This window comes from Anopheles coluzzii, chromosome 3 (assembly GCF_943734685.1).
Source record: "Anopheles coluzzii chromosome 3, AcolN3, whole genome shotgun sequence".
Lineage (NCBI taxonomy): Eukaryota > Metazoa > Arthropoda > Insecta > Diptera > Culicidae > Anopheles > Anopheles coluzzii.
This window is the reverse complement of record NC_064671.1, coordinates 91522840-91539572: the sequence shown is the minus strand read 5'-3', so window position 1 is coordinate 91539572 and position 16733 is coordinate 91522840. Positions and strand designations below refer to the sequence as shown.

Here is a 16733-nt window from a genome sequence, read left to right as displayed (position 1 = left end):
GGCCACACAACAAAAGCCCTCCCATCATCGCCAAACGTTAATCATCCGGACACGACCGCCGACGACACACGAGGAGGAGGATCGTCGAGGCTGCTGCTGCTGCTGCTGCTGGGGATGATATATTGTAAATCGGCCGCTCCAGCAACAGGTCCGTTCAGCCGAACCAACCAAACCCTCATCATCCTACTCTACGATGCTACGACGGGCGGACTGGAATGTACAGGGGAGGACACAACCCGTACACACACACACACACACACACTACGCCTCGACACAGTATCAGTAAATAAATAAATATTATTTTTCGTTCTAAAAATAGCTCCACCGTGGTACCGAAACCGCGCGCGCGGTCGTGACTACCGGATCAACCGGTTGCAAAGGCTCGCCACAGCAGCAGCAGCAGCAGCATGATGGATGGAACGAGATCGACGTACCCGGCATGTGTACGGAGGGGAGCCCAGTGTGCATGTGTGTTTCTCTCTCTCTCTCTCTCTCTCTCTCTCTCTCTCTCTCTCTCTCTCGTTCCAGTTGCCGTACTCAAACCAGCCTCTGTGGTGGCTGAGCGATCGTGTTAAGGTTTCCTCTTTCATCGTTCTTTCCTTCTTTTTGTTGTTGTGGTTTGTGCTGCGGTGTTGTGGATTGTGGTTCCGTTTCAACCGATGTCGCGCCGATAGTGTTACAAAAACATACTCCAGTAACCACTAAACGGCGCTCGGCTGGAAAACAGCTTGCGCTTTAGAGTGAATTCAATTTAATCGTCAACAAAACAAAAGTGAAACACTCGACACTAAATGATGAAAATGTGTTTTAGGATGATTCATTTTAAGAATTGTTTGGAAGTAGGGGTATATAACAAATCAGAATATGATTAGAGGTCATAAAATGAACCCAAGCATCTTAATCTTGATTAGAGCCAGCACGTTAATTTGTCACCATATTGCCCCAATATCAATTTAGGAAAACCAGTCCAAACAATAGAATAATAATATAATTGAATTATACTAGCAAGCATCTAAAAGCTTCATTCATTCCACGTAGGCTAATGTTTTCGTATTTAAACATCCTTTGCGACTTGTTTTATACGCTAATTAATCTTCCAGTGCTACGAGCGTCCCCATGGTGTCGTGCGAAACTGTCGAGCAACCACAACAAACGGTATTGGTTCAATTCTCTTCCTAAGCTCTTATGACGTTTCTTTTCCGGACAAATATCGAAATGATTGTTAATATTGTGAAGCGTTTTAATAATACTAAACACGTGCTAATGATCGTTTGTATTTTGACATTTGGTAAAAGAGCTCTCCCTCATCCAACCCTACTTTGTTGTGTATATCTTCCACTTCCTTATACACAGCACGCGCGAAAAGCGATTAAACATTATGACCAATAACACCCATATTAAAAATCACAATAAACCTCTCCCGCCTCTATTGTCATTATCCATCCGGAACGGAGAGTGCGGGGAGGGACGATCGTGCCCCCGTTGTTGAAAAGTGATATTCCAATCGTGTGCGTTGTTGGATAGATGGATATGTGGCGCGCTCAATGTGTTCCTCTCAGAGTCAATCAACGCGCAAACGGGCGCGCGCACACTCTCTCGTCCCAGCACACCGTACAACTTCCCCAATCAAACCTTACCTATCGAACCAGAGGCGCGTGTGTTTGTCGCTAAGGGACACCGGGGGATGGTTTGTTGTGTGCTCCCTGGGTGACTTATCGTCGTCTTCCAGTGTGTGTGTGTGTGTTTTTTTCTTCTCTCCCTCCCAACGATCCACTATGCTATTGAGTGGTTTAATTTATTCTGATGAGCTGCGAATGAACACTACATTGCATTGCGTTCTTTTACGCACGGGGGCCATCCATCGTCTTCGTTCTTCTCTATCTCTCTCTCTCTCTCTCTCAACGTTGACGGTTCAGCGCACGTTCTGTGCAAAAGCCGGGCACGAAAGACTCCAAGACATCAGCACACAAACGCTCCGTTCAAGACTTTGGAGTTGGCTGTAAATAGCACTCCAGCCCGAGAGAACGCTGGAGGAGCACGTTCTCAAGCAGGAGCACACAAAGTCAAGCATCTTTGCCGGGGACTGGGGTAGTCACACAAACACACACACACAGCACAGACGCTTCTATCAAAAAAAGGGTCCGTCCAATGGTTGCGTGGTGTTTGCCTTTCCATCGACAACAACAGCAGTGCAACACACACACACTCTCTCTCTCTCTCTCTCTTTCACATAATCCCGTTGCTCAACCGACGACTCAAGTGTCGAAAGTGTTCGAATGCGCCAGCACACACCCCAATGGAGACACAAACAACAGTACACAACAATCACCAAGGGAAGGGGGAGGGGGGAGTGGGGGGGGGGGGGGGGGGGTGCAGCAATCGGGTAGATAATTTATTAAAAGTGTAGCTATTTTTAGCCCCACCGCCGATATCGGTATAAATAACTGGCCTTGGTTTGGTGTCGACCCCGGGGCTGGCGTTGGCAAGTACGAGTCGCATGCGGACCGCATGGGCTATCGCGCAGCCAACAACACACACACACACACACACACGATCGCTCGGACGCCCGTTGCCTCGGACGCGATCGTACACGACCTGTTCTGTGGCTGTTGAGTTCTAAGCCTCAGTCACAGCCCTGCAACCATTGGATTGCTATGCTTTTAATATATGTGTGTGTATGTGTGTGTGTCTGGTGGTGCATGAATGGGTTTGCGCAACGTTCTACGTTGCGCTACAAAGCATGACGGATCGTTTGTGATCGATTGAGTATATTTATTTTATGATTTATCGAGCTAAAGAGATGATAATTTGAGTTATTTTTATTACAAATGAAATTGGAGTACATAATCTATATTGAGTTTTGTAAAACATAATTTCACTTATTCAGTTGTAATCATTCTTATCGTTACTGTCTCCACGCCGTTTTACTGATCTATTGATCTATTAATATCTTAACAGTCATTCGACAGGCATAATATGACAAGTATGATCGCTCTAAGATCACTTAATTCAATTAAACTGCATCTACTCTAGCACACACACACACGCATACTGATCATTTGATGGATACGGTAAAGCAACGATGATTTGTTCTCGACGTCAAACCAAATGTTAAATCGAAACCGGCCACCCGCTTCACAAACACGACGGGAAATGGTTTGCGTCGAAGCTCGAAATTAAATTGTCAATCGGGCTTCCCTGTCCCTCTATCGCCCACACTTCCCATTCAACTGGTACAACCGATTGTCGACACTAATTGATCATGATGGCAGCCCGGGAGCGGGAGGGGGGGATAGCAGCAGAGAGGGTTCAGGAAATAAATGAAATGTAGGTGCAAACATTGGCTCTCCCATTGGGTTCGTACGAGTATCCACGAATATTGCCGTCCCAATGATCGACTCGGCTCGACAGACGATTCTACCAGAACAACGGAATGTGCCCGTTCCGTATTTGAGTGTGTGTGTCGATGGAGTTATTTGCGTGAAGGAGGTGAATCTAATTGAACCAACAAGCCAATGGAAACAGAACCCGGGTAGCGCTATTTAATCAATCACTGAATGACGGCGCTCGCACTGGCTCTGGTACCCCCCATACCAATGATCTCACGGCCCGCGTGCTCCTCAACCCCGGGCCGTGCGCCGCCTTCATACGCCATTGGAACGAAAGGTCGTCAAAGATGCTGGCCGACGGCACGGTCGGTTGCGAGAAAGGCAAAATGCGACGGTACGATGGTACAGTTTCCGGTAGCAGCCGTAAACAGTGCGCTTTTCGAGAACGACCTGTTGATTGCACAGTATGGTTCACGATTGCACCAGCACAGCCCAGTTCGAATTTACAAAATATTCCAATAGGAACTAGATTATATTATAGCTAGAATGAATCATTTCAAAGCTCTCGAAACATTGACATTAAAACTGCAACAAAAGATACAGACAACGACACAGTTGACGCCGTACTTTTTGCACCACACTGTTCCTTTCATCCCGTGTGAAGCGTGGAGCGTGGAGAATATTAGCCGCTTCCCGCTGCCCGTGGCAATTTGCGAGCTCGGCTCGGCTCTTTATTGGATTCACGTTCGCAAAGGCCGACACGGGACGGTGCCGCACTAATGCTAATCGGATGAAACTCATTCGAATCCAATTTCAATAAGAAACAATGCACTATCCGGCGTGGCCGGTGTCGGCAGAACAGCAGCCCGTTGTGGGATGAGCCTTTTTTGTAGCCAGTTTTCAGCGCAGCTGAATTACAGATTCATTAGAAAAAGAGGTCCCGTATCAGCGGAACCGTAATCGAAGTGTCATTTTTAGTTCCACGTTCCACATTCCATTGACACGTTGCTGTTTGAAATAATAATCTCACAACATCTCTTTGTCGTTTGCACAAAAATGCAATCTAGCACAGGGAAAATGGCGTGGAAAATGGACCATTTTTCACATTCAAAACCTCATCGAAAAGGCTTTCAAAGCGTGCAACATTTGCGTGGGCAAAATTCAATCTCCCCCACCTACCCCGGGCCGCTTTGGCAAATGGCAGTTTACACGCTCGTGCGGCAAGAATTTTCAATGATGCATCGTTCAGCCGGTGCACCGCTAGCAAAGCGTGGTGCGTTACAGGTATGGAAGTAATGTTAGAGTTCAACACAAAAGGACATGCAGCTCGTGCGCGGTATGTTTCATTTCACCGGGGGAAAAATGTTCACATGAAATGATCAATTGGTAAACGATATCGTTGCAAGAATGTATGCATGTTAGTGAGTAAAACTTGCAAACGAGTTCAACACACACACACATACTCATCTACAACTGTATATATTTGGGTGCCGTAACACGAGCCTAGCAAAAGACGTGAACCAGGCCACAAGCACAAGCACGGTATGGAAATTCTTATCCCCTGCGATCGTTCAGGCAGGCCCTTCTCTTCCATCTGGGCCCGTCAAGCGAGCCTGCCCGGAATCCTTGAATGGAATTCATTAAACTCGATGAACGGCAAATGCATCAATGGCAAAGGAGAGTAGCAAAAAAAAACAACCCCCTCAATGGTTAGATTGATGGATTGGGTTCACTTCACCCAGCCCGAAAAAAAAGAAGCTCAGCTTATGCTCTTCCCATGTAGCAAATGCAGCACATTCAATGCAGCGTCTAACACGCATCCTTGCACACGCCTCAGTGTGGCTCAGACTAACGAAAGTATCGACTGGAGGGAGATAGAGAGAGAAAAATCGAAGCTAAAGCTCGTTTACATATGCTCTCGTCGGCTTTATGCTCTTGTTCGTTTGAGTAATTTTTTTGCTTCTGTTCCGATGTTGCTGTTGTAACGAATTCTATTCAAATGAAGAGTTTATGGATCGAAGTTGTGATTTGAGCCGTGGGTAGCTGTGCCCTTCTTTTGACTTTTTTCCGGGAAAATGTTAAGCCAGGTCAAGTGTAAACTGTGGTTGAGCCATGAGTGTGATTTAATTTGAGTGCTGTGTCTACAGTGGATTGATTTTCTATGGAAATTTCTTCACTGTTAGCGAAGAATCTGGTTTTAGAAGATATTTGCATTTGTTGCTGGTCCTTTTTTTTAATATCATTTATGAACAATAAGAGCAATTCATAAATTTTATGTTTTGTAATAAAATGAAAGCATAATCAGTACAATGCACAAGAGTGAACAGAATGTCACAGAACGCCGTCACATTGTGGTGGCGATTCAATTATTTTGTCCCACGCAGCGCCCGGAAGTGTACGCACCGGCGGACGGACGCGCCTCAGTGGCTCAGTAGCGCTGTCATAGTTTGTCATCCGCAAAAGAATTATCTTTACGCCGCGGCATGTAGCAACGCGTGCGTACGGAGAGGGAATTGACGCTTGCTTGTGCCACACAGCCGCCGCTTCCCTATTCCCTCTGCTGGTGGTGGTGGTGGTTTGTTTCACTAATTAAGTAATAACTGTGGCTGTACATTGCAGTGCGTCTTTTAACCGTTCCGGCGCGCAAACCACCTCTTGCCACGGTCATTGGAATCACGCCCGAGCGGGGACTTGCTTCCCGGAACAGGAGACCTTGGACCATCGAAGGCCCCGGGAGTACTGCGAGCGGCTGACCGGTACATGCCGGTGGTGTTTCGTGGTGGTCCCCGATCGAATTAAAACCAAACCAGCTAGCTTCCTCCCCAGGCTGATTCGCTTCGCTTTAGCCGGCCGTTAACGGACGAAACGAAACGGAATCTTCGAGCCAATAATTTATGCCTGATCATAATCGATCGGACGACCGGGTGCCACCGTCCCACGACCGGCCGCCAGCGGTGAGGGGGAAGAATGATCGAGGAACGAGGATCGAGACGGGTTTTCTTCGTCTTCTTCTTCTGCTTTTGCGGTATTGTGGCTTTCTTTAGCTTCCTTCTTCACTTGACTCATCAATTTATTTTGCGCCAGCAATCGTTGCACGCAAAGATTCGGGAATACGCATCAACGAGCTTTGCTGTTTATTCATGATGAAAAGGATGAGTTTTTAAGCAGATTTTCGGCCATAAATATTTAACGTAAGATTTAGTTATATTATCATGATCCATTCTTTGAAGTACTATCAAATATGAGCAAAACATTAAAAACAGTCAAGGATACAAATTTCAAGACAATATCGGTCGATCAACCAATACGCGTTATAACCTCATTCGATCAAACTGACTCCATAGTAGCATCGTCTACGCGCGACAATGCATAGAGACAATCCCGAGTTCGAGCCTTGATGTTGGATGAGTATGGGAAATTATTAGTCGATAAAATATTATGTTCCTTATATAAAGAGTAATTTGATTTAGTCTCAGGATTATAATTCAGATTGAATGACGCAAACCAGGAACCCAATTCATTCTTAAAACATTTTATACCACAAAAGAGATGAACATACTTCCTCCAAGCCACTTATCAATCAATAGTCGGGGACTGTAAAACGTTATGCGCATAGCAAAAGCGCGACCACAACGTCGTCGGCCCCGGAGGTGGACGGAGTTCGACCCCGCGCGCCAGTTTCCCCCTCCAAAGGTGGGGGCTGGTCAAGTTCAAGTCGATCAAAGTCAGCCAGACCTCGGGGAACCTCTCTCGGCTGCCGTTGCGGCACGTTTGTCCAAAACCAGCTTTACATACCACCATACCCCCTCCTTCCGCCCCCGTTCAGCGAAGTCGGGAAGTCAAATGGGCAATTTTGCAACATTGTCTCGGAATGTCTTGATATTCCCGTGCCCGTGTGCTGCCGTGCCGATCGATAGCGCAGTGGCGCAGGAGACAGGAAGAGAGTACACCATCACCACCCTTCGTCTTTTGCCACATCTCTATCTCTCTCTCTTTACACTAAATTAATTGATTTGCCAACCGCATGAAGCCACCCAGAGGGAAGGGGAATGGGGTAGGCTTTTGCATGTTGAAGAGAAGAAAAAAAAGTTTATCTTCCGTCCAACCGCCCTTTTGCGTACCGTAGTCACTACGTAGCATGGGATAGCGTTTAAGAGAAACACGATAAAGCAGCAGCAGCAACAGCAGTGGAAGCATAAAAAAACGGCGGGAGCACGTAAGTTCTGCCGATGATCGATCGGGTGCTTTGGTGCGGGCACGGAAATTTCATGGTCATCGCTGGTGATCATCAGTTCGCTCTTCTGGCGTACAGCTTCGTCAGGCAACAGCTAACCGGAAATCGGCCAGTCGCCAAATGGTAATGAAAAAAGAGTTGAAGAACGTGCGTACGCGTGTGCTCGCATGCGTGTGTGTGTGCGTGTACAGTTCATGACGACTTCAAACTGCGAAACGTGTGCCAATCAGACCCAAACAAAGTAGCATGATGGATGGGTTCAGTTATGGCGGGTGAAATGTTTCGGCCAACGCGAGCCGGTTTGTGCCGGATTCCGAAACGGTTGGTTGAGGGTGAGCGATTGGGTAAAGTTTCGGAGGGCAAAGCCGGGGCGAACGGGGGGAAGTAATCGACGACTGTCGTAAGGAAACGGGGAACTGATCGGTTTCGGTTATATTGATGAACTATTTTTGGCCAATCAGATCATGCTAACGAGGGCACGATTGCACTGTGTAGTGAATGATTCCTTAACGTTTGCTTCAATTCTGCAGATTAGGACATGTCCTATCAACACAACATTGAGTTATTATACGAAGCTTCCTTGTCTTAAACAAGTATAAATAAATAAAGATAGTTTTAAAGAACTATCCAACACAAAAAAGCCTTCTCAAAGCATGCCTTTATCTTGTCTCTTTTATGTACGAACAAGCTTATGATTTTTCCTCTCTGCAATGGACTGCCTTGACCGTGACTCGACCGTGCCCCAGGGGAGGTCGAGCTACGAGAAGAAGAGGAGCGAAAAAAAGCAACACAAAAGCGCTACACAAAACATTACGCTGCGTGCTGTCACCGACACGCGTTGCATTAATGCACTCTACCGCCTTCTACGGAGGCAAAAAAAACACGAATAGGATTGCCAAGAAACGAGTAATCCTCCATGGGCAACTTGGGATTGGAAAAAAGAACTTTTTGCAAACACTCGCACGAACACACACACATCTGCAGAGTTGTGTATTTTCCGGTGGCAAAAGCTTGTGGCAAAAGCTAGGTTCGCTTTCGGGCTGGGAGGCAACTATCATCCAGTGCCACAGTGCCACGCGTGTGCATGTCGCAAAAGGACAGCCATCCGAGCCATCGGAAGCTCGCTCGAATGCACACGACTGGACGTTTTTCATTTCCAGCACACACACACACACACTCGTTGTGTTGAGGATCATTCGCTATCATACGGCTACATTTTATCGCACTCCGGTGTGCCTGGTTGTGTTGACAGGGTGTTTCGTATTTTCTTCCTCACTTTTCCTCTAAATCACATTTCTCTCCGCTTCTTGCACGGTGAAGAGGAAAAACCTCGTACAGAACTAGTGGCTAGTGGTTGCAGTGGCTTGCTACTACAGCTGGATGGGTTAAGAAAGCTGAACGGAGCTGATGGCCAAGCTGTGCTGCTACAAATTCCAGCCTAATTGTAATTAAATGCAAACTTTGCACTAATTCCCAAATGAAGGGAGATCTTTCCAGTACGACTTCTGGAACAAATATTCACAAATTGCACTTGCAACACTTCAAAGAGTTTGCACTGAGCTCATGCAGTGCCCGGGGAAGCTGCACGCTGCAAGTCAACCAAAACCACAACCACGCGAGCGCACACGAGGCGCCCGTTCGCGCCTCGAAAAACCACTTTGCCTAGGCTGTGCAGCAGTTTCATTGACCTATCGCACCCGCTCCACAACACCCAACACAACGGGGCCCGTCTCGGGAACTTCCCCGGGATGACATCTGCTCGCAAAACCCCGGCAGAGAGTGTCACCGGAATCACAACAACTCGCAGGCCACGGGAAGCCGCGGGATCCGGCCCGGTCTAACCTGTTTCGCGCAAACCGAAGCCAAGTCTAAGGGTGGCGGGGACTAGCTTCTCAAGGTGGTTCCAAACATACCTGCGACGAGCGACAACGAAGACCATAGAGAGGTGCCGGTTCCCTGGGACTTGCTCTCGACGCGTCACCGGTTTTGTGGACCGGTGGGCGATTAATTTCTGGCTGCAATTCGTTGGCCTTGTCTCGGGATGCCCGTGGGTGCACGGAGAGGATGCGAATGGGTGACGAGCAATAGCAGTAGTAGTAGTAGTAGTAGTAGTAGTAGTAGTAGCAGTAGTGGTGGTGATGGTAGTGCTAGTACTAGTAGCAGTAGGTCGTCCCCACATTTCGTGTGTGGTAAAGACTTTCTTCCAACGGGGAAAACTAACACAACACTGAAACACCTTGTGAGCATTTGTAAATATTTACCTTTTCTGTGATAGCACTAGAAAATGATAGTGATTTACAGTGAATTGCGTGAAAAGGCGTCCATATGTAAGTTTAACATACATTTTGCAATTTATATTCAAATGCTCTTCTTGTATGTGTTATTTCAATGTTGTTGCAATTAAAACTAAACAAATCGTTTATCGTTTGACGTGAAAAAAATGAGCATTAGTAGACATCATCACTCTTCTGAAGTAATTGCATCGGTTTTGCAATAGATGGCGCTCTTGTGAACCATTCGATCACCGCCTCTTGTTATGTTTTGATATCAGTGGGTATATATCTATCGGTCAAATTTGTGCAATTGATAGTATATTTGCATATCTTTAAGAACTACACACGTTATCTCAAGGTTTTTCATTATTTGTATTTAGTTTTATGTATTTTAGTAAACTTTTATGATATATAATACATTATATCAAATCTAATTAGATTACTTGCACACCAATGGTATGTAAATAATGGTAGTTTGGTATACATATTCCGTTAATTTACCATCATTTTACCAACAAAAAGCTCATATTTAATGCCTTTTAATTAACATGTGTTCTAATCAAAACAAAACGTTCCACTAGTGGCACCAACTCAAATCCTCTTCGAGTGGATCGGTGATTTGCGCAGCAAACATTAAGCTCGTCGCTAATCGGGCAACTAGCAAGCAACAAGCAACAGCCAACAAGTAGCACCCGTGTCTCCTAATCAAGATTGTTTGGGCGGTGGCGCTCAGTCCTGGCGGTGGGTTTAGATTGTCCGCCCTAAGTTACTAATTGACCACGTCCACTTATCGCGTATCGCGCGCATTACCAAGTTTGCATTTCATCGAGGCGTTGTTGTTCTGTGTATATTCTCCACTGTCGCTGAGGGTAAGGGATGAATGTTTAGGGCGCTTCCTTAGCAGTACGACGTTGCAAATCAATCCACCGTCCGTACTTAACAACACTTCCGAAACGATCGCAAACCACGGGAACGTGGTTGAATTTTTCAATTTCAATCATCGTTAAACCCCTTCTTACACTCTCTACTGCAGGGAAGAGCAACAGTAAACGCAACAACAAAACGCATCTCGCCCACCCAGATAACCACGACGCAAAAAACGCCAATTCGCGACACCACGAAACATGTGTCCTTCTCAGAGAGAGAGAGAGCCAGCCGCTTAAAGATATTTATCTCCTCCATTCCCGGGCTGTCGAATGTGTTAATTAAATATTTACCCTCGTCCATCACGATAAATTATCACCTAACAGGAACAAACCAAACAGTCGCCCAACCAAACACAGACCAAACGATAGGGCGGAGTGATGCCGTGGTTGTTCGCCGATATATGTTCGCACAGTTGGCACCCTTGCCCGGTCTCTGCCGCCGACTTGCAAACTGACGATGACGAGACTTTGGAGCGCTTTTTTGTTGTTATTGCGATTCTCTCTAACACCGTTATTAGACTACACAAAAATAGGACTGGAAAGTTATCAATGTGTATGTGTGTGTTTTGTTTGTGCAAACGTGTAGCACTATCAAGCAGGCGGTGCCATCGCACTGAAACGTCGCGATCTGTCACGTGTCTGCCCCTCTTGGTGTCGTAGTGTCAATGACATTTACGAGCGAAAGGCACCCGCGTTGTTTGCTATTCCACTGGAGCTTTAAGGTAAAAGTTAGCGTAACATTGTTTCATTATTTAACTTTCAAAACATTTAACAAACACAACTAAATCGCTCACAAGAAGGATGTTTTCCAGCCCAACCACCAGGGCGACGGGGGCTGGCTGCAACATGAGACCGAAACGCGTATCGACACGCGCACCAGCGCGTTGTTTGCCCTAACCCCGGCGGGCCGGGGATGTCCACCTCCATGTTGCTAGCGGGTTTTATTTACCTTCCTGCACCTGCACCCACCACCCCAAAAGCAACCGTCCAGCGGCCTCGAAGCCGAACGAAGACGATCCTTGGAGCATCAAAACTCCACTCACACCATAGGAGGTCGATAAAAAGAAAAGAGTTCCCAACAAACCAACAAGGCGGCAGTTGGGGCTCACCGGGCACCACTGTTGCTGTCCTGGTGTGGCCTGGCCGGGCCGATAAAACCAACAATTAGCCATTAATTTATGCCGCCGACGGGCTGACAGTTATGTTGTATGCTTAGCGCCGATCGAAGTAGTGCCAAGCCTTCTTCGGGGCCGATCCTGTCCATTAGGCGGGTTCAAACTGTAGCTCAAACTCTACCCCCACACACCGATGGTTAGAGGGTTGTGTCATGGATGGACACAAGGAGCATTGTGGGTGATTTCTCCGTCCTACACAGTTTGGTTGGTGTGGGGTTTATTGGTTGCAAAATTGAGAATTATTTAAATTAAACTTTACTTCCCTCGGATCGGATGTGTTGCTTCATTCAGGCGGTGGGCTTTAATGCATTCGAACCGTCAGTGCGCACAGCTCGTAAGCTAATGTTGGCGTTTTCTAGGAGCAGAAGCACTACCGGTGCATCCTTTTACGGCGCAACAACCTTGCGTCGGGGGAAAAGTTTTCCGTGTGCTTTCTACTACCTACGGTTACATTCCACGTGCACGCAGTTACGAGGAAAGCCTTGCATTACGCGATACCTTCCCCGTCGATGAACATGAGCTGCAGGCTACAGTAGAACCAAAGTGAATGTAAAAGTTGTTCTCTCTGTGAGCCCACTCTGTACCGGGCGGGAGTACTTAAGCGATCGGGCACGCTGCACGCTGCGATTTAATTTATCATAAGCATGAAAACACCGAACCGAAGCGCTTCAAGGACCGACCAATGTCAATGAACTCGCTGTTGATTGAGTCGTGTACAGGCTTTTGGGGGATGTTTTTTGGGTGGAAATATTTTTTTTTGATGATTCCATTGCACTTGTAAAGTAGCAGCTTAATAAAGAACTTTTGCCATTGTGTGCGCTACATTGTAGAAAGTAAAATGAGACACTTGAAGGAACTTTTGCAGCTTAAAAGTCTACCGGCGGCGAGAGTGATTACTTCTCGGAAGCTTATTTTCGCTGTCAAATTATGTTTTATGTTTCAAGGATGCCTTTATTGCAGCTTTTACAGGAGTAAAGAAGTGACAGTGATTTTCCTGCTTATTTTAATGTATGTTTGTTATTTCTCTTTGTTTGTCTTTCTGCTTAAAAGTTGCTTCTCGGTGGCAAAGCTTGAGAATACTTTCTACAACCGTTCCTATCAATTCCCACCTACATCTCGTTTCATTTGCTTCGGGTTATTTATACGTTTAACACTAACCAACCAGCTTCCCGACCGTAAGCTACACGCGAATCCCACCGACATGGTTTCCCCTTTGCTGGAATGTGTCCTACATTTTCCGGTAAATGTTAACAATACTTCAGGGAGTTTCCACTACGACCTGCCCCTGAGTTGGGTAAAATCAGTTTCCAGTGTGAGATCTCCGGGCAGGCGAAACAAAACCTAGCCTCAAACCATCACTACAACCTTGCTCACTTAGCAGGGGTTTAAAGTTTTCACGATGAAGAGGCGTTCGGGAGAAGCGACGAAAGGGATAGAAATGTTTTGAACCACGTGTACCATGCGCGGGCAGACAGCAATCCGCCGTTCCGGTGTGGCGCTTACACAGCCCAAAACCAAAAACTTTTCGCCCAGTGGTATGATTTATTGTCACGTGGCGTCGCCCAGTCCTCAGCATCGGTTGCCGTCCCGAGACTGAAAGGTAGAAGAGCTTTGCGTAACCCAACGCCGCCGAGGACCATTTCGCTTCGTGCTTTCCAAGAAGCTGAGGCGCGCTTAAAAGTGGTTCTTGATGCTTGAAGGCATCCGTAGGACATTGTTCTACGTGTAGCTACTATTCGCAGAATGCTGTGCAATGTGACGCAAAGATAGACTCGACTTTTTGCTAAATAGCATCAACATGATGTTCAACTAGAGACAGCATAGGAGTGCGGTAAGAACATTGAACTTTTGTTTTCTTTTTTTTTGTAATTAACAACTGCTCTGATAAAAGCTATTCATGCACGGTGATAGGGGTGGGTGCACGGTGCAAGGGGTGGCTTTGAATGAGGAGTTAAACCAAAAAAAAAAGAGATTATTTCAAGCGCATGGCAACCGATATTAAGGCAAACCGTGTTTATGGTCTTGCTTTATGTTCTCATCCCGTTTATGAGCTGTTGTATTCAACGCACCTCTCTGTAATTGGTTACCTTTTCCAGCCATTCTGTTTTTTTTTTTTGGGTAATTATTGTAGGAACAATACAAATTCATACGGATGCGGATGTTTCCAAAATAAAAACGACCCGTTCAGTACGGGTGACCTGGCGGCTCCATTGCCATCGTTACCCGCCTGGTGGAGGAAAAATAGGATTGTAAACAAACAAGGAAAGCGCTTTCGAAAGGTCGCCTACTGTTACACTTGTTTTCTAAAAGCTAGAAAAAACACTTTACTTAAACGGTACTGGCCATTGACCGAATATATTGTTCTTTTCAAAAAGGGCAAAGTTTATGCTTGTTTGAACATTTTAAACTACCGGAGGTGAAAATATTCATCCCACATACATACAGCAGCTTTTAAAAACTTTTTGCTTTTAGGAAGATTCCTAGAACTCTCCTCTAATGATAGAGTATTTTCACAGGAAATTACACAACAAAAGTTTGGCATTGTTAGCATTAAAACTTTCATCCTTTTTTGAGCCATTTTATTTGTTCAAAGAATGTTAATGGAATGGCGCTCAGTTGCTCTATTTACACTACAAAGCAAAAGTGCAAAAGTGCTGATAACATCATTTAGTGTTGTTCCTTTGCTGATTCCTTTCTGTATCGTAACGGTCGTACATATTCAAAACCAATCCTTGTTATGCACAACAACATCATCATCATCATCATCGATCGGCCATCAGCTTCTGGTTTATTTATTTTTAAAATTAGTCATCGCAATCAACAATAATCTCAGCGTTGGTCGTGAATTGCTTGCATTTGAATTGAAAGTGAAATGAGAAATTGATTTATTTTTCAAACAGAAACAAAAACACAGCTCCATTTCAACTGCCCTGGTCCCCGCTCGAACCCATCTTTATCCCGACACCCCTCAAGCTCGAGTTGCCAAAATATTTCGCATCGTAAAGGGACAACCCCCAACCCTTCCCGAAAGCGAAGCGCGCTATAATCGAATCGTTGCGGCGCAAAGCGGCCAGTGCAAATCTATGTTTTTTTACTTCAACTCTTCTTGCTTTTGCTCTCCGTTGGTCCGTTGGTCTAATCGCAATGAATGGTGGTAAATACGTACACTGCAAACCACAAACAAACATGCACGAGCCCCAACCTGGCAGGGGGCTGCAGCTAAGAAACCGCTTGTTGCCGCCTGCCGCCTCGGTACAAACGCTCGCCACACAAACAGTTTTCTGGTGCAGTAAAAATATAAACAGACACCACTACCGCCTTCTGCAACGTGCGCTCCCCCGTTCTTCTGTTACAATCACACACACTGAGCGATCTTGCAGCAGCTCGCTCCACATGTTTTGCAGCACATGAATTAAAAATAGACACCCGTTATGCCCTGCAACTGTTCTGTGTGCGTGTGTGTGTGTATTTGTGTGCCTTAACGACACAACCCCTCATCCCTTTCAACCGGCCACTGCTCGTCTTTTTATTAGATTTTCAGTCCCCCCCCCCGTCCCCATTGAAGCTAATCTTAAACACACAACGACAACACCCCGAAACTTACCATGTGTTCGAAGGCCGAACTGAGAATAGTTTCGCGCGCTTCGCCTTGAACGTGAAATCGTCGTCCTGTGGGGTGTGAAAGATGCCGGCGCCGGTTGTACGGAGATGGGTAGGGGAGGGAGGAGGTTGTTCACGCCACTCTGCAGTACGATCGTGATCGTGACGGGAGGGGAAGGTGAGATTTATTTTGCTCTTTTTCTCTAACTGCAGACGGACCACCGAAAGCGAGAATGCGTTCTGTTCTCACTGATGGACCTGTGGAATGGTATTGCACTTTTGTTTTCCAAATTTTCGCCCCCCGTTTGGTGAACGATCAGTGAACTATCTTCCCCTCGCTGGAACTAGCTCATCTCCTCTTCTATGGGGGGGGGGAGCTTGTTCCCAATTAGCAAAACCAAACAGACGTTCCTTTTAAAACGAAGGAAGCGAACAATTTGCGCTGATCGTTGATACACTGCCCCCGAACCTGGGTTCAACGACGAGGCTGGTGATAATACGTGGCACTTTTTGCTAATTTGCTGACCTATTATTTTCTTCCCTGCTGTTTGCTACTTCTTCCACCTTGCTTTTTTTTTCTTAAGACACTTCTCATGTGCAGAAACCACTTTGCACGCCGAAAATTACTCTTTTTACGCACACTCTCCTACACACAACGAAATGAACTCACGGCAAAGCAGCGGAGATTAAATGCCACACACATAGGACGTACACGGGATGATTAGCATTTCATTTTCCATACACACAACAGCCACTTACACAATTTTACACTTGCACACACACACGGAGCTTTCACGACACAGCTTCACTTCTTCATAAAACACTTTTTTTTTGGGATTTTTTGTCAACCTTCTGGGCCTTGTTTTCTATGCACTTTTTCACATGTATCTGTGTGTATGACACACAACACAAATCACACCCACGCAAAACGGGAGCGTATGATCGCATACGCAAATCGTTACGGCACGCAGCATCAACTTCCGTTGCCGTTGTGGCTGAGTTTGGCAATCGGGGTGCTAGCTAGAATATTCACTCCAAAAAGGCCTACACTTCACACACACACAATCACTCACAAACACTCACACACACTAATTTCGCTGACGTAACTTTGCTGCTGCTGAGCGGGGAGAGGATAAGGAAAAGATGAGCAAAAGAGAACAATAGAACCGCAAGACGGACGGACACGGGCCAAGACG

General features: G+C 46.2%; 1 protein-coding gene across 11 annotated transcripts in view; it reads right to left on the bottom strand.

Moving 5' to 3' along the window:
• Positions 1-16733, bottom strand: part of LOC120958204 (receptor-type guanylate cyclase Gyc76C-like) — a 56876-nt gene that overhangs the window by 20683 nt on the left and 19460 nt on the right. For 7 of the 11 annotated variants that reach the window (XM_049609905.1, XM_049609904.1, XM_049609911.1 and 4 more), the window contains exon 2: positions 15542-16654. The gene's annotated coding sequence lies outside the window, so the exon portion shown is untranslated. The remainder of the gene's footprint in view (positions 1-15541; positions 16655-16733) is intronic. The other 4 variants (XM_049609906.1, XM_049609907.1, XM_049609912.1 and 1 more) reach the window with 1 other exon arrangement.